Below are 22,553 nucleotides of genomic sequence, written 5' to 3'. Positions count from 1 at the left end.
GATCTTTTCTCAGGGAGAAGAAGAAAAACAAAAACAAACATTCAAGGAAGGGTTATTTTATAGAAGAGTGTTTTACAGCTGCGGTTGTGACAGAGTGGGTTCTATCCCGCAGCAGGAAATAAGCAAAACTGGATGAAAGGGTAATGCCATCTGGGACAAGAATTAGGGGCTTCAGGTTATATTCTGATAGCAGAAACGGGACACTGGCGTTTTATTTTATGTTTCTGATTTTAGAAGTGCAGCATATCCCAGTACAGGGAGGATTTATTTTAGAACTATCTCAGCCCACCAGACGTAAGGCTAGGCCAACAGGAGGACATAGGTTTGTAATGCTCAGAGCAGTGACTAATTCAAGTGTAATCAACAGCCTTGAAAAAGGTGCCTCAGCTTCCAGTTACTGCATGGGGAGCGCGAAGCCCATCAGAGCAGGATTCGTGAGCAACCAGAATGTGGAGCAGGGATGCCTAAAATAGCAAGGAAAGCTTAGGAGAAAAATTTATCTTGAACTCTTCCTTTCTCAGGGCTTCAGCAGTGCCATTCTTGGATGCATAGCAGCACCCACGTCAAACGTAGTTTGATAGGCTGGATCCTTCTTGCACAATCAGGCCCCCAGAGTGGTTCTTCGGGAGCAAATGGAGCAAGGCTCACTCTTGTCTTTTGAAATGCAGTTGGACAAGGAACGCGCTGAGGACAGTCGTGCCCTTTCCTTTGCAGCCCCTCAGGAAGTGTGGCATGTGGGTTCATTGCATTCCCCAGCCTGGGAAATGGAGACGAGGATGTCAGATCTGTGTCCCACCTTCCTAAGTCAGGAGCTTACTGAGGGCTGTGCCCACTCCTCCCTTTCCTTGCCTTTTCCAATAGACAAGAGGCACTTGTCAGAAAAAAAGCATGAAGGCTCACGGCCTGGAGAGAGTGAGCATGGCCAGGAGGGCTGGATGGGACACCCGCCTGGCGGGGCTGAGGGGGCTGCAGGGCAAAGGTAGCAGTTCAGACTTTGCTCTGGAGACGGTTTCGACACTTTGTATTTATCATTGGATAAAAAGCACAAGCTGCTCTTGCGGCAGGGAGTGCTGATCACCCACACAAGTCAGTGCCCTGAAAGTCAGGTTTCCCTCTATCTGTTCCCATAAATCTAGAATTGTTTCTCATACAGCACTGGGTATTTTTTAAGTGAGAGGAGCAAAGAGCCCCCCTCGAGGCAAAGACATCTGGTAGCCACGCAGTAAAGAGATAGGTGCAGATGCTCTCCGCAGCCTGAACTCCAAATTTCCCAATTCCTAAACAAGTGGTGTAGCTGCCGAGCTACTGCACTGATACTGAAACATGAGCAGCGTGCCCTCCTTCCTCCTCTCCCTCCAGCTGAGAGGTTGTATTGCTTTTGACCGAAGGTGGTTGTGGCATGTGAGCGCTGTTGTCCCCACTGCTGTTTTAAGTGCTCTGAGTCCTGGACTGAGACTCCGCTGGAGATGAATATAATAATGTTTAGTTTGAGGTTCCCGGAGAGGCTTGAGCATGAGGAAAAGAGCCGAGCAGCTGAGTTCTGGCAAGGTGAAAGGAGCTTGATTTCTGCAGAAGTCAGAATTCTTGGGAATTTGACTAGCAAAAGCCATAGAAAACCAATGGTGTATACATAGGCAAGAGTTACGAGAATTGCACTCTTGTGTGACAATTAAACCTTAGGAATGCTACTTTGTTTTTTTCTAGTTACAGGACTAAGAACAGATTATTTCAACATGAAAACATCAACATGAAAACAAATTGCCCGTTTTTCTTCTAAGGACATTTAACTAAATAACAAGCTCACGCATCCCTCTGAACAAAGCAGTGAAATTCTAAGCTAGGCCACATATTTAAACCCGTTCATAGACAGTGAAACTACTGCAGATAAAGGGTTGTTGAAACATTCTTGTAAATGCTGTTCAAAAAATGCAGCAGCCTTTAGCAGACTCACTGAAGAGAAACAAAGTTCATGGATTATTTTAACTGCCTGTTTGTCTTTCTGAAGTTCATATTTTAAAAACAAGAATGAAAAATGTATTCCTTCAGTGTAGAAGGTTCTCATTCCCAAGATTTCAGCATGAAAAGAATTTCAAAAACTTAATGTTTGAAAAAGATACATATTGGTGCTGGTGGTGTGGCTCAAGGCAATGACTGGACTCCGAACGCAATTGGCAGGAGCGTCAGAAGTCAAAAAATGTCTTACCTGAGCCCTGTTTTCTCAAACTGGAAGTCTAAAAGAAACATGTGAGGGTTATGTGGGTCACTGCTGTACCAGAATGCCTAATGTAAACAGGATAAAATGAATGGGAGTTCATGAAATCTCAGTAAGAAGAAAGTTTTAAGAAGTGCTGACTTCCTATTACAACTTCTAGCATCAGCATTAATCAAATCCAGCGTATTTATCTTCCTTTGCCATTATCACTATAATTAGATCGTTTACATTTTAAAACAAACTAAAGGCATAGTCACTTAGGAAAAAGGCCAAAAACCAAGCTATCAGAGAATCAGCCTGCTTCTTTCACCTCTAAAACGCAGTTACTAGAATAATAGTGAGACAACTGATGCTTTATATATTAAAAAAAAAATCTTCTCGATCAGAAAGTGAGAAGTTGTTTAACTCAAAAAGGTTAGGCCTCTGGTTCTTTTCTTGTCTAAGATATAGATGTCTCTGAAGATATGCAGTAGTGGGTTTTTTTGTCAGTTTCTGAGGGCTCTGCAGAGAAAGAAGGGTAACAAGATTTTAATAAGTCTTCCAGAAACAGCTGATAGCCTTGGGTGCTGACCGGATTAATAGCCAGTATTTTACCCAAACCTATTTGTTGCTAAAAATATAAATGTCTCGCTTGTCTTTGAAGTTCTTATATTATTTGAGTGTGGCTTGAATTTGATGTGGAAGAGCAATTTCTGCCATGCATAAAGCATCATTTGGGAAAATACATTTTATTTCTTGTATAGTTAAAGAGTTCTTCAATTCAGCTCCATGTCTCTACCTTGGCTCAGTGTTTCTAATGCTGCTTTCACCTAGAAAACCCAGGCCTTGAAGAGAATAATGCAGTAGGTAACACTTTTAATCAGAATAGGAAATATGAAACAGCAGGGAATACATTTCCAACTGTGCAAACAAGAAAAAAAAGAAAAAAAGCAAAAGCTATTTTTTCATTTCTTTTTCCTTAGATTGGTCTTACCCGTGGGGCTTTTATGGTGCCACAGTTGCATACTTATCAATAATTGTTCCGTAATTCTGCTCCATTTCTACACTGAAGTAGTCTAAAATGTCAAGCTCCATGCAGCCAGTCAATTTTCAAGATCCCATGTGGACAACAGAAACCAGTGTGCTGTTAGTAATCTCTTAAAAGGATAATTTTCCTCCTGTATCAATGTTTAATTGGATGGAATCTCAAATCTTAGTAGTACATACATATTCTAAATAATATTCTCTTTGAGGATACAAAAACTGAAGGGGAAAGACTACTTGTTTGAACAGGAAGCTTATATCTCATTAGTCCAAGCCATTGAAAGAAGTTTGCTGAAATAATTTCAGGACTCAAAACTGGATACTTTCTCTTGATAGCTGTTCACAGAACCACAGAATGGTTGAGGTTGGAAAGGACCTCTGCAGATCGTCTCGTCCAACCCCCCTGCTCATGCAGGGTCATCTAGAGCACGCTGCACAGAGTCATGTCCAGATGGCTTTTGGGTAGCTCCAAGAATGGAGACTCCACAGCCTCTCTGGGCAACGTGTTCCAGTGCTCAGTCACCCTCACAGTAAAGAAGTTTTTTCTCATGTTCAGATGGACCTTTCTGTGATTCAGTTTGTGCCTGTTGCCTCTCTGTTATTAAATAATGTGTAAACTTAACTTCTGTTTGAGGAAGGTTCTCACCAATAGACGTTTCAGCAAGAACGCTGGATATGGCAGTTACTAGCCAGTTAAGAACAGGTTGGCTTAGACTGTAAACTTGCAGATAGGGCGGTATCTGTTTGCTTTTCACGTTAGCTGATGCAGCCAGGGTCTGAATCACCCTGGAGCCTCTAGGCATTATCACAGTATAAAAATAATAGTTGTCTGAAGCTGTGTAGTTAAAGGCCTGAGTGAAAGCTGGTACCCGACTGAACCTAGGGCTGCAGGAAGTGTTTGCCATTCTTGCGGCAGTTTCATTTTTTTCTTTGCTATTTATATTTTTTTTCTCTCCAGCACAGGCTAAAAAAAAAACCTTACGCAGTTGTATTCAATTTCAGAAAAGGGAACTGTGTGAAAAAGAGGAAGCTTGTTACAGTTTTGACTAATGTGGGCAGTTTAGAAGTAAACCCTAGAAGTGCATCCGAGATGAGACAAACTTTTGGAAGCACAGGGTCAGCGTGCACCGACTGTTAAGAGAGACCAACAATGTAAAAAGAAGGAGGAGTAGCTGAAGCATAGGTAAGGAATGTAATTAGAAGCAAGGTAGTATCGGTCAAAAAGCTGATGTCATATCCAAACAAAGACAATCAGAAGAGATTTTTAACTGTGTTAGGTTGAAGACTGAATGCAATGAGGCAGGCTAAAAAAGGAGTTTGAAGAGCAACTTACTCGAGTGAGCAAAACTAATACTCGGTCCTTCTTCAAACCTGCCAGCAAGAAAAAGCTGAGTGTAGGGCCAGTGTAGGACTGGGCTTTGAAAGGAGCACTCAGAGGATAAGACCATTACGAATATTTCATTCCTTTTTGCTGCGTCCTGTTCTCTCTGGGAGAAGTCAAGGTGATTCTTGCATTGGAGGTCCTTTGGATGAGTGGGATCAGGGAGCTATGGCATGGGCTCAGTAAAACCAGACTGAATTGGAAAGGACTGTATGGTACATTTCATACTTATACGGAAAAAAGATGCGAGTTTAATTACACAAAAAGGAAATGTAGTTGACTACCCAATTCCACACAGAAGAGCTGAGGTTTTCTCCTCCCTCTGCTGTCACTACACTGACATGAAGGCCATACCCATGTAGAATGGCAGTGCTTCTCACAATTGTCATGTAGCAATTAGGAAGAGACTTATTTCTAAGTTATCTCTTGATATTATTCACCCTCCTCTTTCTTCCTCCTCTGTCTTCCATTTATAAAAAAAAATGGAAAAGAAGTCAGTGATACTAGAAAACAGTTTAAATCCTTCTTCAAAGAACAAGATTTGGTAATTCCCCCCCCCCCCAATTGAAAGGAACAGTCCTAATTTCTCATTTACCTATTCTTGATTAAAACAAATAGGGTGCAATTAAGATATGGGAGATTACGGCAAAAAAGAAGTGGATTCGAAAGCTGTTTATTTTCAACCATCTTTTTGAAACAACCCATCCTGCCCGAGACCTCCCAGCTGTCACTGGTGGTGGTATGAAGGGAGCGCTGTTACGCTCGGATGTCTCATCGCTATGGAACTGCAGTGCAGTGCTCTTGAAGCTTCCAGTCGTTAAACTTTGCTAAACAACATAAAGCTTTTTTTCAAAGGATAGTGCTCCTGCTTCAGTGAGTTGGCCAGGTTCCAGCCCTAATAATTACCTTCTGCCTATTTAAATTGCTCTGTTTGTTTAATTGGAGGAGGTCGTATGTCAAAAGATGTTCTTGGGTAGGGTTGCTGATGCTGGGACAATAGGTACTGTGTCACCCTACTCATTCAGAGCTGAGTGAAGCAATTCCTGTACGCAGATCATAGTGATTTTGCGCAAATCACTCAGAAGCTTGCAAAGGACTTCATAAATCAAACAGCAGTTGCAGTTAAATGTAAACAAAGCTTTATTAAGAAAAGTGTTGATCTCTGTCAGGCTAACAAGACTACTATGGGAGTCATATGTGATTGTTAGTGCAGTACTCCAGAATGCATAAAACAGAGAAGCCTGGCTTGCACTAGAAATTCAGTTTCTCTGTATACACCTACCACAGGTTTATGGCCGTTGTGTGCTGATGCCAGGAAGTGGGGCTGTGAGGGGAAAGGGACTCAACTGTCGATTACTCTAGACGAAGTTGGTTGCTCTTTCCAAATTTATAGTTTTTTCCTGTCATGCTGCTACTTGAAGGCCATTGTAAACCTTAATAAAATACTGAATTTGTGACACCAGTAAAGACACCCACCGTTTCCTAGAGCACTGTAGCAAGGGCTTGCTTTGCAAGACAGACCTATGGATGCAGCTTGCTCCGTCGTAGTTAGAGCTTTCAAGTGGCTGGCATGATGAAATCTAAAGCCATCTGACACGAAAATGTTGCATTGTTTTTTCAGCACTTATTAAACTTACTCTCAGGATTTGACCTAGACTGGAAGGATATGAAAAAGACACTACAAGTTAAGGAACTTTTTCAAATAAACAAACAACATTCCTGCTGAGCAGAGCTATTTTTGAGGGGGGAGATGTTTGTTTAATCATCTAATTGGCCTAGTGCACTTTTTCCAGATGCACCCAGATCAAGCAGTGGCCTGTGAAAGCAGTGGCTAAGTCTTTTAGCCTCAGAGTTGCCTTGGATTTTTTTTTATTTTTAGTATGGAGATAGGGGATCTGGCCCTCTCCTCTGATCGCAGAAGTGAATATACTTTATATAATGCTGAGACTGCAAGGTGACCTTGCCTTGCTCTTTGAATTATAACCTCCTCAGTCCAAATACTTGCAGTGCTTTAATATTAAACCACTGACTCTTGCTGAAGGCACTGTGTAGCAGGAGTATACGTGCTTTAAATCCATTGCCAGAGAGAGAGACTTCATTAAAGTCTGGAGTATTTGAATCCCATGAGTGTTGCTGTCTTTAGCATCAGGGATCAATTATTTCAATGCAATAACAAAAGCGCCAAAGATAGGCAATTCTTATCACTATTCCATTTCATAGGCAATTTTTCAATAGCTGTATTTTCCGGGCTGCTGTATTGTGGTGTTTTATCCCAGAGGATGGTCAATTTCTCAAGACATTTAGAAAGTAAACTATTTCTTCTCATCATGTTCTCATATCATTCCTTTCTGCAAATCTTTGTGCACAATGGATGCTTTTATTTTTCAAAGGCTTGTCTGAATTCACAAGTTGGATTAATATAACCCAATGGTTCAATTTAATTGAATAGTCCTATTTGACATAAGTGTAACTATGTCTAAAAAAAATTTATACTGAATCTAAACAAATCTAAATTTTAAATATTGACTTAAAAATTATTTTTAAAAAAAAAGACAAATGGGTATAGGCAAAGTTAAAACCTAAACAAGCACGATCATGTGGTTGTGTGCTTTTCCATCTGCTGGATATCACACCGTAGGTAAAGCCGTGCAAGTCTGTGAAAGCTGGGGCTAAAAATGCATTGTCTTTTTTCAGTACAGGCAGTTCCTGCTTTCATTAACGGTTCGCTTCTGAACATTTTGTGTAGGATGAGACTGTACGAGAATATACTGATATTTTGATGGTAGGGGGTGCTTTCAAACATGAAGTAAGCAGGCAGAGTAGTGTGACTTAACTTCCTGGGCATCTACTAGGAAATATGGACTAATCTGCATTATAGTTTCCTTATTGCAGAGCTATAGTTCTTTCTAAATGTAAGTAGGAAATGGTCTTGTTTACTGTTTTTTACCTGCTATGGGTGGTCAGACCTGAGGCAAGGAGGCCATCATTAAAAGCACGTGTTACCCTTCTTTCGCCTTTGTACAAATCTTGCCCAGCGGGTGACTGTGAGACAAACGCGGCTGTGCTGGGAAGGCACAACTGACCGTAGGGGCCGCGGCTCCGGCGTCCTTCATACCACGTAGCAGAGCTGGACACGCCGTGGGGTACTCCAGGACTTCCCTCAGTCCCCATTGCCGAGGACCAGCAAAAAGGAAAGGACTGTTCTTCATAGACATTCTGACTTGAAAAATGAATAAGTAGAGAGACACATTTCTATCTGAAATAATCTGAATTTTCTCTCTGAAGAAGTTGGCCCATACCTGTAAGGAAAGTTTAATAGAGTGGCTAAGTTTTAGCAATGTACTGGAGCTGTCTGGGCATTTTGTTTTTTGAATCTTCTCATGAGATAAGTTCTCGTTTTATATAATACTTTTTTCCCATGTGTCATGCATCCTTTGCAGAGGAATAAAAACACTGGATGCCAGTGTTGCATACTGGAAACTGAAGCACCGAAGCTTTAAAACTTGCTCAGATTTGTGGCCCAGCAGCTTGCTTACTCAATCGTCTTGTCAAGCGTGGTTCCATCTTGATGCCAACTCTTCTCGCTGCCATTTTTCTTTGAATCAATATTAGGAGTTCACCTTCTGATGACATTAGCTATATCAAATTACAGTATATTCCGTCTGAATAAATTCCAGTTGGTTACAGATGCTGATACAGAACTAGTCCAGCGACAAAGCCTTGGTGAACTGCAATTACTCGATTTCTCAGAGCAAGCTAACATATATTTCAGAACTTTTACTGAATAAATGATATCTGTCATCTCAGACATCCTCATATTTTGGTACTTTAGTAAATTTCTGAATGTCTCTATAATGCTTACTTTTGTTTACAATTTTATTTTTTAATTTTTCTTTTATATATATATATATATATATTTTTTTTTTTTTTTTTTTACAATTCACGCCTACTCTTCTCCCATCGTATGAACAGGGAATGTGAGCTTCCCACTGTCTTTTCCCTATGTCATCATTTAAGTCCTATAGAAAGCTATCGAGAAAAAAGTATGCTCAGATATACATGTACAACTCCCACTGTTTTCTGTGGGAGGTGGTGTGTATTTATTTGATGGTAGATTATGCTAACAAATCATTTGCAGAGCATCATAGGATATACAAGTCACTTACATCTCAGAGTGAAGCTTCCTCTGATGTGACTCCACAGGCTCTGTGAGCTTGCAGCAGAAACCAGTCAGAAATTTATCTCTTGTTGAGAACTCGGTTATACTGAGAGTCCAGCCCCCAGTGGAAATGGGATTTCTGGCCTCCTGAGTTGGTTTCCAGCTTTGTTTTGGAAGGATAAACTTTCTGCGGAAGAGTTTCCGGTGCTTCAAAATCTTCCATGTGTTTGGCAAGTTGTAACCTCATGTTATTAAGAAACTTATGTGGTCATCTTGTTGTCACGAGCTTGATGAATAGCTTTGATGAAAAAGCTTGGAGATGCAACATTTCTGATGGCAGGCATAGGTGCCCAAACTATTAGCATCTAAGTGTATTTAGAAATTCATGCTGAAGATCAGGGCAAAGGGTTGGGATTTTTAGGCTGTGCTAGCACTCTGTGTCATGGCTACAGAGAGCCAGTATATCACACCCAGAGCATGCAGCATGAACGGGCAAACGTCTCTGCACTATGTGACTCATAACACTTAAGCAAGCGTCATACATTATCACTAATTGGATGCTATTACTACCTGATGCGTCGGTCATTGCTCCTAATTAATTAAGGGCCAAAAAGGTGCTTAGTACTTGACAAGATGCAAATGAAGACAAATGTCTGCTTTGGAAATTAAAATGTAACAGTCTGGGGGTTTTATACAAAACCAGATCAACTATAAAAATCTGATATCTGGATAGATAAACCTAATGAATATTAGGGAAAATAGATCGGCTTAAAGCTGATAAAATGTGATAGAAATGTTCAAAATCATCCACAAAAGTGTTTTTTATTACAATAACATTTCCTTACTTACCACGTGTAAAATCAGAAGTGTTTCTGAGACAATTGCAACCTATGCAATTTTCATTACTTGGAAATAAAACTATCCAAATTAATGCTTAAAAAATCTCAATATTAATAAACACCTTAATTGTGACTGTCATGTTGCTTTGCAAGGAAATGCAGATTCTGTTTTCAATGATGTCATGCTTTGAGGCACAGTTCCTATTACACGTACACATCAGCACTATAAACTTTGTGTCTTAATGTAGTCTGATAAATTTTCAGCTTATTTGCTTTCAAACAGTTAAGAAAAGTGTTTATGCATGGTGATCGCGTGTGAAGAATTTCCTAGATACATTATTCTCCATTAGAACGTGTGCAGGCCGTGGTTCAAATTAGAGTTTATCTACTGTGCAAAATTTCTAAATGTATGCAGCGGCCACTGTAAATTCAAATTTGAGACATACATACCAAAGTACCCTGCATACAAAGCAAACATTGTAAACTATACTTGGATTAGACCTTTTAACCACATCAGTGGGTGCCATAAAAGAAACATTTAGCCTAAGAGCTGAGAAGATGCATGACAAAAGCTGCCCAGCAGAAATCTTTGAAGGTTGCCTGAATAATTAGGCATGTGGGATGAAACTAGTCATGCAAGTAGGAGGATTTACATTGCTCTCTATTTGCCTCTGATAATGTAGCTGACCCTTATTGGCTGTACTAAATCGTGTGTCCAGAAATGCTTACCAGGCCAAAGAAAAACATTCCCACCAGCTGTTGAGCAGCCACTCATGGTGGCCTCTTTATCCTGGTATAAATGCCCAGAAGAAACTCACCCTGTTGCAGTTGGGTTTCAGGCATGCCCTGCCCTAGCAGTGGCTAAAACACCTGCGAGCAGATGGCCCCAGCTCACCGGGAGGCTTGTCACAGTGAACATACCTCATCATGTGGTTTTCATCGGGGTACCTTAGGAACACCTTCTTTAAGCAAAAGGTTAAAAAGGCATTATGCTGCCAGTAGCATGAAAAGGCTTAATTGGACCAAGGTGGTTAGCCCAGCTCATCAGTTAGGTATGTATGTAGAGAGTTTTGAGTTACCAACTCTTATGAAGGGTTAACTCTGCGGTGTTAGGAAAACGAAACCAAATGTTGTATTTACAGCATGAAGCGCTTTTGGTTTTTATTTCTTTTTATCTTGTGCTTTAAAGGTACATTTCTGAGTCTGTCAGCTGTTTGGGGTTGAGGGGCAGTTTAAATTTAAGAATGGTTTGTCTCCAGGATCAGAAGGCAAATGAACAAATCCCTCAAACCTCGGGTTGTTATTGGTAGGAGTGGAAGGGTTGGTTTGTTTGTCTGTTGCTTTTTACTTCCATACACCTAAAAATCCCATTTTGTGATCTTCAGGGACATGACTTGTGGTTCTTGAATGCCTTTGAAGAGGGCATCTGACAGGAGAAAATGGTAAATCTGGGACTAATAACTATGGGGACAAATTCTGGGATTTAGGCCTGGTAGGGGAGTTTAAGGGTATAGCAGGAAAGACCTTTCACATGCATGCACATACTGGACAGCAGCTTTTCCAAGTAAATATTGCACCCCGCAGAAAGCCCTGGGCACAGTTTATGCGTCGCCTAAATCCTATCTGAGCCGTGAACACAGAGCATAAACAATTCCTGGGCCAAGCATGGGGAGCTCTCGGCGGGGATGAATTGCAGCTGCTGGGCCGTAGAAAGTGCACCAGGCTCAATGGCACTAGTTTCTATTTGCTCCTATAAAGGCACTCCTGTAAGGGGTGAAAATGCTGTAGTGATGAACCTCGTGTGAGACAGAGGTGGATGGTCAATCTTAACTGCTTAAAAAGCAGCCAGATGTGCTCTGTTGGGACACAGCCTGGTCCCTTCGAAACCAGCTTTACTGCAGTGGATCCTGAGCCCATCTGAACAGACTGGTTTTATTCACGCCTGTCCCACGTGCTTTAGAGCTGCCGTGCAGCAATTGTTAGTTTTGTGTTCTCTGTGGCTGAGGACTTGTAATTTTAAAAGAAGGACCTCTGTTTTGGAGGGCTTAGACAGGGATGAATGTGAAATGGATGGTGATATATTTTCATTGCACATTGCACCGTGCTACTTTTAAAAATAAAGTGCTCCTGGAGACGGAATCATGTTGGACAATTTTGAAGCTAGGAAAACACATTTTATGACTGTGTTATGCCTCCATAAAAAGAGGATTTTATAATGGTATTGCCAACGGACCATTAAATAGATGGGTACAGGTAGGTGCTGCTGTCAGATCTGTGCAAGTTACTGGTTAACTGGCTGTATAAATTTGGAGTGAGGGGTAATGAACAGAAGCGCGGAACAAGCGCAGCCAGTTTCGGTGCGGGCAGGTTGGATGTGCGCAAGCAGCCGCGATTCCGTTAGCACAAAGAACGTTCCTTTCCTTTATTCGATCCTCCTGTGTTTGAAAAAAGCAAAAGGTAAATACAAGTCAAAATGCTGCAATTCTGTTTCGTCTTTTCTCGCCTGTGGCAGCAGAAAGCCGTGATGGATAAATGAATGAATGCAATCAAATGCAACTCAGTAATGCACAGCCTGCTTTGTATTTATTTGTATCTCCGCTGCTTAACCCTTTATACTGCATGTGATATTTATTCTAGCACATCTGATTTGCTGCAAGCCTTCTATCTCGTGCGTTGTGTTTCACTCATCTCCCAGATACGTTAAAAGCCTTCCCAAATATTTACCAACTGCCTCTTCTTGCCACGCTTCTCTTCTGTGTATCCTGGCTATTCTGGGCTTGGTGCCATGCCTCTCTCCTCCTTTTCCCTGCTCTCCTCGTAGTCGACACCTTTCCCGGACCGGCTTGCCCCGTGGTTGTCTCTGCCGCACTGTTGCACCCATACGGTGCACCTCTGCTTCAGCTTCTCACCCTGCAGTACCGCAGTGCCAGCTCGCCATCTCTTCGGTGCACGTGTTCACTCCTTCGCCCGCAGCTGGAGTGAACGCCGAGTATCTAAAATCAACAGGTGCCATGGAGTTAAGTATTTTTGTTGTATTTTCTTTTTCATTCCTCTGTTTGAAAGGCAGAAGGAGGGAAACCAGAAATGTAGTCGAGAAACAAAGGAGATGTTTCCAGACGAGACAAAAAGTCAGTGAGGCAGTGAGTATATCTGACTTCCATACTGAGGTCTGAAAATCACCTGAGGTTCTTGTTCTCCCTCCCACTCCCCCTTTTTTTTTTTTCATCTACTTCCTGCTTTGCCATCAGAGGCTTTCCACAGGAGTATTCAAGCTGAAATAGTAGCAACTGTAGGAGAGGAAGACTTGGAGGCTGTACCTGAGAAGAGAATTAAAAAGTGGGGGAAGGAGGAGATGGAAGAAGATGTGAAAAGATCTGTAAGGCAGGAGGGGTAAAATGAGTTTTTAAAAAGCGTCATAGACATTAATATTAAGGGCAGAGAAGAACAAAATGAACGACACCACTGTGGACATACAAATGGTCCAAATGGAAGTTTAAAGAATTTAAAGAAAGACAAACCAGACAAAACCTTGCAATTTATCTCCAGCAGCAGAAGCCAGGAAAATTCTCCATTCCTCAACTATGTGTTTCTTGGCTCCTGACATTCAATAAACTTTCCATTTCAAGAATTTTCCCCATCCTCCTCTGCCTCTCTGTCTCTGTGGCTTGCATTATCAGCTGCCTGAGTACGGTGCATAGACAGTGCTCCATTTAGTGCAGTTCCCAGCTTCCCATTTTCATAACATTTCTGTCCCACCTCTCTGAATTTCCTGGATAAATCACTGGCACAGCCAGATAACTGCATTAAAATGAGGGATGTGAGAACGTGTTAAACCCAAATGGGAAAACAAAATAATGAGAAACAGAAGAATACGATGATGAGACGGAAAATCACGCAGTAAACACTGTCAAAAGAGGAGTAGAGTTAGGGGGAAAAGGTTTTGTTGCATAGGGCTGAATAAATTACCTGCCATATTTGTGTTTTATTGATTTATGGGTTTATAAATTTCATACTGCCTTATCATCGAAGCTTGTACATGATTATTCTGTGAAGTCTCATAGCATTTTAATTTAATAGGCAGAGAAAAAATTACAGCCCTACCTTGTGCCAAAGCACCACTTAGCCTAGGAAGTCTGTTTGCTGTTGCGCACGGCTTTATCACAGCAGGGCAATTCCTGGCTGTTTACAGATCTTCTCTTGCCCTGCTGAAGTCAGCTCCGGGCATTTGCATGCTATAGCTGCCACCGAAGCGGGACGGCACTGCGAAAGGCTGTGGCTGCCTGCGTTTGAAATGCAGAGCGCAGTTCGCTGCTTCTGTTTTTAGGGGGAGATGGATTGCCTGCGTGTGATCTCTCGAGTCTCGGCTGCCCCACTTCTAGAGAAAGTAAAGCTTAACGCATGCTGGAAATGTCGTCCTTTGGATCTGATTTTTTGTGCGTGTGATTAATGGTTAATTACGAGAGAGGGCTGGTTCTGGCAAGGAAGGAGCCAGAATAGTTTGTATTTGTTTCCACATGGTCATGCTCAGATTCCCTCGCACTGTGGAAAAAATCCCCCTCCTTTCTTGTTTCTTCTAGGGGAAGTCCGAAACCAGTCCTTGAAGATGACCTTAGCACTGAAAACAAGCAATTCGTTGTTGTAGCATGGAGCTAGTGACACAGAGTCCTTTTACTATCAGTATAAATGCATTTTTTTCCTTGAGCTGCAATACCCTCATTAGCGTAGGGAAGGCCAATGAATTGAAGCTGTCCTAACGCTGTGGTGTTTCCTTCCCGTGCTCTAGGCTCTCTATCATTTTCTGCTGGTTCCTCAGATAAAGGCAGCCAGTTCTCCTGCGTTGCAGAAGGCGTAAAATCAGCCGGTGCTTGCCCAGAGCTGGCAGTCGTGGGTGCCACCGCGCCAGTTTCTGTCGCGCTGCTGGGACGCCCCCGCGTTGCTGTTGCTCTGGGACGTGGAGGGGTCTGTGGTCCTGCACAGACGGCAGACTGGTGTGCAGACCAGATAAAAGTACCAGGTACAGCGGAGTACTGGTCCGTAAGGCAGTTCTGGGCTCGGCACTCAGTGAAGTTTGACAAAAATACAATAAAAAACTTTTTATTTTTAATTGGGAAACCCTATGGCGTTGCCAAAACCAAGGAATCTCTTGGTTCAGATTCCTGCCGAGGCAGCTGCCTGCCATGAAACTCATCGCTTAGCCGTTTTTCATGCAGGTCAATGGCATCTTTGTAAAACCGAGAAAGCTAGGCCTCATAAAAACAGGGTCGTTTCTACTGAGTATCTGAGAAAACAACAAAAAAGGTGAGAGGGATGAATATAGAAGTCGAATCAAAAGGAGATATGGTCCAAAAAGACCGGTTTCTGTAGGGAATATAGGCCTTGGTAGTGTTCTCCTCTTTTCTTGGGTGCTGATGAGTGTACAGGTGGGACTGGAATTACGCATATGCAGTGGTCTTATTTGAGGTGATAATATGAACGGTTGTCTGTATAATAAAAATTAAAATAATAAAGATTTGGGTTTGAAGAGCCCTTTTTGGCCTAAGCTACCCATACGTCAGTGTTTTACACCCAGTAAATGCTAATATCTAATGCTATGGAGTAAGGTCTTTTCACAGTATCTACTTTTATTGATTATTCTTAAGCCACTTGGCACAGTGAACTCTTGAAGGCATTTTCATATACAGAATTCTTGTTTTGATTCCTACGAGCTCCAAAAAAAGTCTTGAACTGTGGAGGAATCCGAGGTAGGAAAGATTTTAGAAATCAAGACGCTGGCTGATCTGGCTGTAATAAACCAGGGAATTCATTAGAGTTCAGCTTTGTGCAGCACAGCTCTGCTTCTGAGAGTTCATACAAGTCTACAGAATGCTGCTTTTTTTGTTTACCTGCTGATGTTGCAGAGGCAGCACGTTACTGGAAATTCTTGAATTGGATTGCAAAATATTTAAGCATGCATTTTCTGAGTCTTATTAGCTGCTGTTAATGCTCTTTTGAATGACTCCTATTTGAAAAATTGAGACTTACCCTCAAGTCCTCCTCTTCCTCTGAATGTGGATCTGCATCAGAATATTAAAGATTTTTGGTGTTTAGGTGTGTTTGGATGGAAGTTTCTCATTCAGGCTATTAATAGTGTATTAATTTAGCTTGAAGCTACTGGCATAATTATTAATGTGTACTCTGAATTTGCTAGCGGTTTGACTCATTTAAACTTTTCATTGAATCCTGCCAATTTTTCACCAAGTCTGAAGGTCCTTTGTGGGGAGACCCTGGGATCCTTGTGAATTCAGGATCCGCTATGGAAAGAAGTTGTGCTCCACAGCTGTTAGCTAATGCCTCAGCTGCAAAGCCTTGAGAAATCTTTTTCATGTTGGGATAGGGAAGCATTTCTGAAGTGAGGGACTGTTTGTGCTGCTGACCTTTTTGTATACAGGAATACGATTTGTGGTAGTTGCCAGAGATGAGAGAGCTGGATTAAACTCCCTATTTGACTTGCCCTCCCCACCTTGGAGACTGTGAGGCATGAGGAAGGTGGCAGGTTTGGTGATCTCTGGTATCATGACTGGTGGTACAGACTCTCAAGCTCATCTTCTGATGCTGAGATGTGGATGACCTTGGAAGTAAAGGTCCAAACAAGTCCTTAAAGTTCTCTTTGGGCAGCCTCATATATGCCGCAGTGCTTCATCTTTCTGAACTGTTACTTTACCATTAAGCTCCCAAGTTATCCAGACCAGGATGTCCTACAATGCCCATTCAGGTTAATGGTCTGTCTCAGGAAAGGAGTTATATGAGCTCTTTTTGCAAAAGTGACTGCGGATACCTTAGGTCTTCTGAAAAATAAGGTTCTTCAGAGTTACAACAATCTTTCTCTCCTTGCCCCTCTCCCCAGTGAACTGTTGGGTATATACTCTCTTGTCTCCCAGCTACCATTGGCCTGTTCAGGTGTTGCAGACACAAGTGACGGTTTCACTCTTCTGTAAGCGCTTGAGTGCAGCTCATGCTTGCCCAGGTAGATGAACCCAGGGTATAGGAAACACTCATTTCCTGTAACCTCAGTTCATCGTTCAATATTTCGTCCATTTACTTTATCCAGGGATCACAGCAAAACACCTGCAGAACGCACAGGGACTGAGAGGGTAACATTCATCAATTCCTTTGCAAATCTGTAATTTACAGTGCTCTTTATAAAAGAAGATCCATCATCTCTCTCAGCATATTTTACACATATTTTAAAAATAATAAAGCTTGTATTATTGTTGATTGCTCATTTAAAATTTAAGAAAAACGATTGAGATTTGCCTTCTCTGGCAAACTTTTGTCTTCCACAGCAGGCATATAATCCGTATTATAAGTATTCCTCCCTTTTGTTGCCACTTCTCTAGCAATCTGAGCAGATGGGATGATTTTTCCCATACCAAGGTGCCCCATATCTTAGCAAATTATGTTTTGAGGAGCAGGGAAAGAAAAGGAAAATGAATCCTTTTACATTTGAGCAGTAAAGGGTATCACATCTTTTGAAGAAATGGATATTGGTTTTTTGTTTTCCACAAAGTGACCTGCCAAAGAAGGAACAATCTAACAGGAAACCGTCACGACTAAAGGGATAGTTATCCCTCACAGCAGTCGCTATTCTGGTTGTTTCTACAAAGAAATTTTTGGACCTATGCCATAGTCTACAAAAGAAGTTGTTCTTCTTCCAAAGCCTTTCCAGGATGTTGCCTCACTCGTAGGAAATGTATGTGAATCCTGTGGAGTTTCTTACTAGGTGACTCCTTCTCTGAACCAGTGAACTGCATCTTTGATGGGTTTTGGAGAATAGTAACAAGAGTGGTTGGGGGCAGGGGAGGGAGGAACTGCTCCCATTTACCTGGATTTCTCAAAGAAATTAGCAACTTTGAAATCCCAGCCAAGCTTCTGTTCATCTCCTGTCAAACACAGGTTCTGCAATCTCTGTTCTGAATTATTTCAGCTTAAAAATGAAAATGGAATTATTTTTGACTTGTGGAAAACCTATCTGAAACTAAAATCAAAGATACCCAAAATGAAGGAGAAGTTTCTTTTCTCTTAATTCTGTTCTCTTTTCAAAAAATCTCTAAGCCATTTGGATGGATCCTTTGAACTTTCACCTTTTTATGTTGCAATATCTGGGGATCTTCCTGCTGATATGGGGAAAGTTTGCAGTGGGAACCACAGTTCTCTGCACTGCTTATTCTAAAAGCATGTCAGACCAGTTTTGCAAACTGATCTGTTGTCAGAAGTGTTTTTTTCTAAACCCAGAATTTCAAGTAAGAAAACTTTGTCTAGACTAGATGAAGTAATTGAGTTTAATTCAATGTAGTGCGGTTTAGCAAAGGACTTCTCTGCAAGAACACCCCAGAAGATAAACAGACATGATTATTTCTACACTAGGAAGTCTTTCTTGTTCAGCATTTTTGGGAATATCACTTGTTTTAGCCCTCAGTTATTTAGGTTTCAGGCAAAATGTAGTTTACTTTTACTTTAGCTGAAATTAGTATAAGAAATCAAGTAAGGTAAAGCTAAAGTTAAGTGTAAGAGGGGATGGCTGAAAAGTTGAAGGTTCATGCATACAGGCGCAGCAAGGGGCTGGGCAGTAAAGGAGGTAAGCTACAGACATGTCCATATAAATGTCTCTGGTGAATTTTTGAGTATGTTTACAAGAGGAGCAGGAAGTCAATTTGACTTTGTGCTTGTGGATTATAGATGCTCTTTATTTTCTGCATATCTTTTGAAGAGTTAGGTGTTACTCAAGGTTATTGGTCTTGTTCGAGAAAAAACCATATATGTACTTAAATTCAAATAGATCTGGTTTGAAACAGGAAAGAGTGTTGATAGCTGTGTCATTTCAATAGTGTCACTTTATAGTAGTTTCCATTGTATGAATGTGTTCTGGGCGCTCTGCACTTCCTGCACGTAACTTGTAGAGTTTGATGTTCCTTGTAAGCAGCAAAAAGTTGCTTGGTTTCAGTCCATTTCTTTTAAGGACTTGGCTGCTAACGTCACATTGTCCTTATCACCAAATAATGCTGTCACCTGCCAAATCTCAGAGTGACTGGGGAGTGGCTATATGTTACCCACACTGTTTTTTTAATTAACATGCACCTTTTTATAATAAAATTCTTCTTCTTTGGGAATATGTTTATTATTACTGCCATCCTTCTAGGACATTCATAGAAATGCCTTTCAGCCCCGTATAGAGTACAAGAGTTGGAACAGATTTTGCAAAAAGAGGAATGTGTATTTGGGCATGGGAGGAAGGGATGGGGAGTGATGGAAAAGGGAAGAATGCAGCAGTTTGCTCAAAAGGCAATGATTATGCAATTTAGCTGATCTTGATGGGAGAGTGATAAAGATGATTTTAATAATATCAAGGGGCAGGATAAGAAGCAGGATAGAGACAGGACTTCGAGAGTGAAAAGAATGATAATGTAACAATCAACTGCTCCACTGGGCTTCTTTTATCCTGATTGTGCCAAGTGCTTAAAACTAGATGCGAGCTGTGGTCAGTGGGTGTACATCAGCTCTCAGGACCAGGGCTCGACTTTGAGTGAACCACACAGGCCCACGTATAGTTACAGTGTGTGACTGACCAGAAATACATTTGCCGTGCTGAGTGTCCTGGGCTCCACTCTCCAGCTCCAGCCTGGGTTTCTTGCTCCTTTTCTCTCATGCTTCTTTGACTTGTTCATTTAAAATAGAAGCTTTTCACAGCAGGAAGCTGTTTCTTGATATGTTTCCACAGTGCCTAACTCAACAGGGCATCTGTCTTGATAGCTGCCGTGTAGGTCCTACCACAAGCAACTAGCCACAGCAGGATTTTTCCAGCTGCTACTTAGCTGACTTCAGATCAGATGAGAATGAGCTGTGGTTGTTGGGTGTCTCATTTCATTTGGTTTGCTTTTCCTTTCCTTAAGTCTAGCCTTTTAGAAGTGCATGGGGATTTAGTTTTGGATCTTTTCCATAGCGCATTTAATTTTTATTTACTGTTTGCTGTGATGAAAGGGAAAAAATGAAATCCGTAGATGCAGAGAAGGAAGAACTGTTACCCTGCATGGAAGTCTGAGATAACCTGACCGTGTTCGGCATGAGACCAAGGTGGCGGAGAGTGAACGCTCAAGGAGAAAAAAAAGTAAAAAAGCAAAATTAATGGAGAATGCATGTAGTTCTGAATAATTTAAATAAAACTTTTATTTTTAGTGCCTTACAGGATTTGTCTGGCCAGTTTTGCAAGAGATATTTTCCTGTAGTATTTTTTAATAGGAGTTGAATGTCATGGCCCTAATGATCTTCTTAATGAAGATTAAACTCTCATAACTTTGTTGCTGCCATTCATTTTGTAGTCTCAAATGAAATTGGGATAGTAACCTTCTAGGTGGTGTCCGTACATGGTTAGTAAGGGACTGTCCTTGTCCTTGAGATTTTAAATCTGAAGTAAACAAGGAAGCAAATAGCAAGGGGGAAGTGTTACCCATTTTATACAGAGAGATTAACTGCTTTGTTTGATTAACTCTCTTAGAGCTGCAAATTGTGTTCATCTTCCTTAAACACTGGCTCTGGCATGAACCAGCAAGACTGTTCTTCCTGCCTGTGGGGCAAAGGCATGTGTATGGGAAGTTCAGCTTCTGTGTCATTAAGCTGGATGCCACAAATGGACAAAATGTTGCAGAAGATATTCAAATTAATGAATACTGTCAAACAATCCATTTCTAATATCTGTCTTACAATTCAGTAATGCATCCTAAAGAGGTGCATTTTATCCTTGAGTTTTTGGGGATTTTTTTAATCCACTGAAAGAAATGGATGTGGGGGGTGAACTGAGTACAGAATTTAGGGTACAGTAAGTTACTTTCCCTTCACTTGAGGCACAGTTTATAAGCAGAGCTATTTGTGGCTTTTTTGATTGAGATCTGAGATAGCAATCATCGGTACAAGTTTTTTATATTGTGGGAAAAACATGAACAAATGAATCTGAATTTTTCTGCATTTGATCCTTGTACAATAGACAGTAGAAGGATACAACTCTTAGGAAACAACATTGCAGTAGTATGTCAAGCTGTTTTTTCATCTCGTTGCAAATAACTGTAAGAGACTATATTTGAAACTAGATGACATGCATTATGATAAGCCATTTAGCCACTGAGATGTAAGCTGGGATCAAAGCTTGTTTGGAAAATTGAGGTCCTTGGGAGCGGTAAGAAAAGAATGGTTTCTTACAAATAATAAAAGAATTCTTCTGAGCTCCTTGGAGTGGGTGTGAGGCTGCTTAACACTTCATTTTTTTCAAGGTATGTGCTGAAGTCAGTGTATATCAGAACTGGGGTATAATTCTTAGACATTTCCTGGTCACTCTGTCATATGAGGTCAACCTATCATTAGAAGTTAGGTTTTTGCCCTTAATAATGTGCCGTCTCTTCTTTGACCTCATTTGACAGTTAACTACTCAGTTTGATTCATGATAAGAGTTTTAGCAAAGTAAGATTGAAGATAGCTTTTTATTTTGTCTTCACTATTATTTTGAGTTATGTTTAGTAGGTTGTGGGATTTTTAGAAGTTAGAGTCACTCTTCCTTTAGAAAAGTTCTTCTCACGGTTACACGCTCATTCCCTGCACAGAGGAGCCAAACACAGTGAATGCTGGAAGGAAGGATTTGTCTTGCTGGGTTGCTGGTGATGCCACTGTGGTTTTTGGATCTGGCAGATGGTTTGTTCTCACAACAGCTCTTCCCTCCCTGCTCAGGTTGTAGCCTGGTTGTTGACGTTTGAGTTTTGTTGTCTGGTACAAATGATGATCCAGACAATTCCCTTTCACGTCCCAACAGTGTTTATTGCTACTGCGAAGACAGAAATTATAGCTGGCAGAGGAGCATGGATTTTTTTATTATTTTTCTTTTATTTTTTCAGTTCCTTGTTTTGGCATTTTAAGCTGTTTTCATCCTCCTACAAGACCTTCCCTTGTTAAATTGCTTTGTTAAAGTTTCTTTTGCCTCTTCTGTTTTTTCATTCTTTCCTTTCTATTCTTAGTTTCTGATATTTTCAGATTTGACTTGAGATTCCTTGTAACTTTACAGATGCCTTCCTCATCAGACTATGAAGTCACACGACTAACTTTCAAAACGAAAATGCTGTAGATCATATTTATTTTTCAGTATTTCCTTCAAACGTGATTTATGCCTTACCCCTAGTGCCCATATGTCCAAGCCTGCTTTCTTCTGTTTTCTGCTCTCTTAACATAGCACTTGCAGGTCTGAAAAATGTTCTGTGTTTAGGAAGCCAGTTCAGACTGGCCTCCTCATTTAACTCCTGGAGTTAAAATTAGGCTCCTTCTTACAAGTTTCAGAAGGTCTTTCTTTAACTGCAAACAGCCAGGTGATCTTCTATGGAAGGAGAAATTTTGAAAAAGCAGTTCACAGAATCACAGAACGGTTGAGGTTGGAAGGGACCTCTGGAGATCATCTCGTCCGACCCCCCCTGCTCAAGCAGGGACCTCTAGGAGCACATTGCATAGGATTGCGTCCGGGGGGTTTTGAATATCTCCAGCAAAGGAGACTCCACAACCTCTCTGGGCAATGTGTTCCAGTGCTCAGTCACCCTCCGTTAACAGAATCTTAAGCCCATGAAACTCTTATGTGATGTTCTCAAGACAGGTTTAAAATAATTAAGTTTCAGTGATTAAGTGAATTGAAGTATTAGACTGTGGTGCATACCAGCAGTCAAAGGAAATGTTGCACAGTAAGGGCTATGCCATCATCCAGCTTTACACTGGTGAGAAGGACTAGTCTAACACCTTCTTTAACAGCATCAGCAGTCAGATCCAGCCTTTCTTGTAGTCGATGGAAGGATTTTTTTCCTTTACTTGTAAAGTCCTCCAACTCTGAATATCTTGAGGAATTTAGTGTAAATTCTGTCTCTCTAATAAGGGGGAGCCAGG

General features: G+C 41.2%; 1 protein-coding gene and 1 long non-coding RNA gene across 10 annotated transcripts in view; one reads left to right on the top strand and one right to left on the bottom strand.

Moving 5' to 3' along the window:
* Positions 1-22,553, top strand: part of PLXNB2 (plexin B2) — a 258,439-nt gene that overhangs the window by 157,492 nt on the left and 78,394 nt on the right. The window lies entirely within an intron of this gene.
* Positions 12,176-14,257, bottom strand: LOC138065965 (uncharacterized). Its single transcript, XR_011139029.1, has 2 exons — positions 13,716-14,257; positions 12,176-12,607 (listed from the first exon to the last, which is right to left on the bottom strand). It is a non-coding gene; the product is annotated as an uncharacterized lncRNA (long non-coding RNA).

The sequence above is a fragment of the Struthio camelus genome, chromosome 1 (genome assembly GCF_040807025.1).
Source record: "Struthio camelus isolate bStrCam1 chromosome 1, bStrCam1.hap1, whole genome shotgun sequence".
NCBI lineage: Eukaryota > Metazoa > Chordata > Aves > Struthioniformes > Struthionidae > Struthio > Struthio camelus.
The sequence above is the reverse complement of the archived record's forward strand: the minus strand, read 5'-3'. Positions and strand labels throughout refer to the sequence as shown.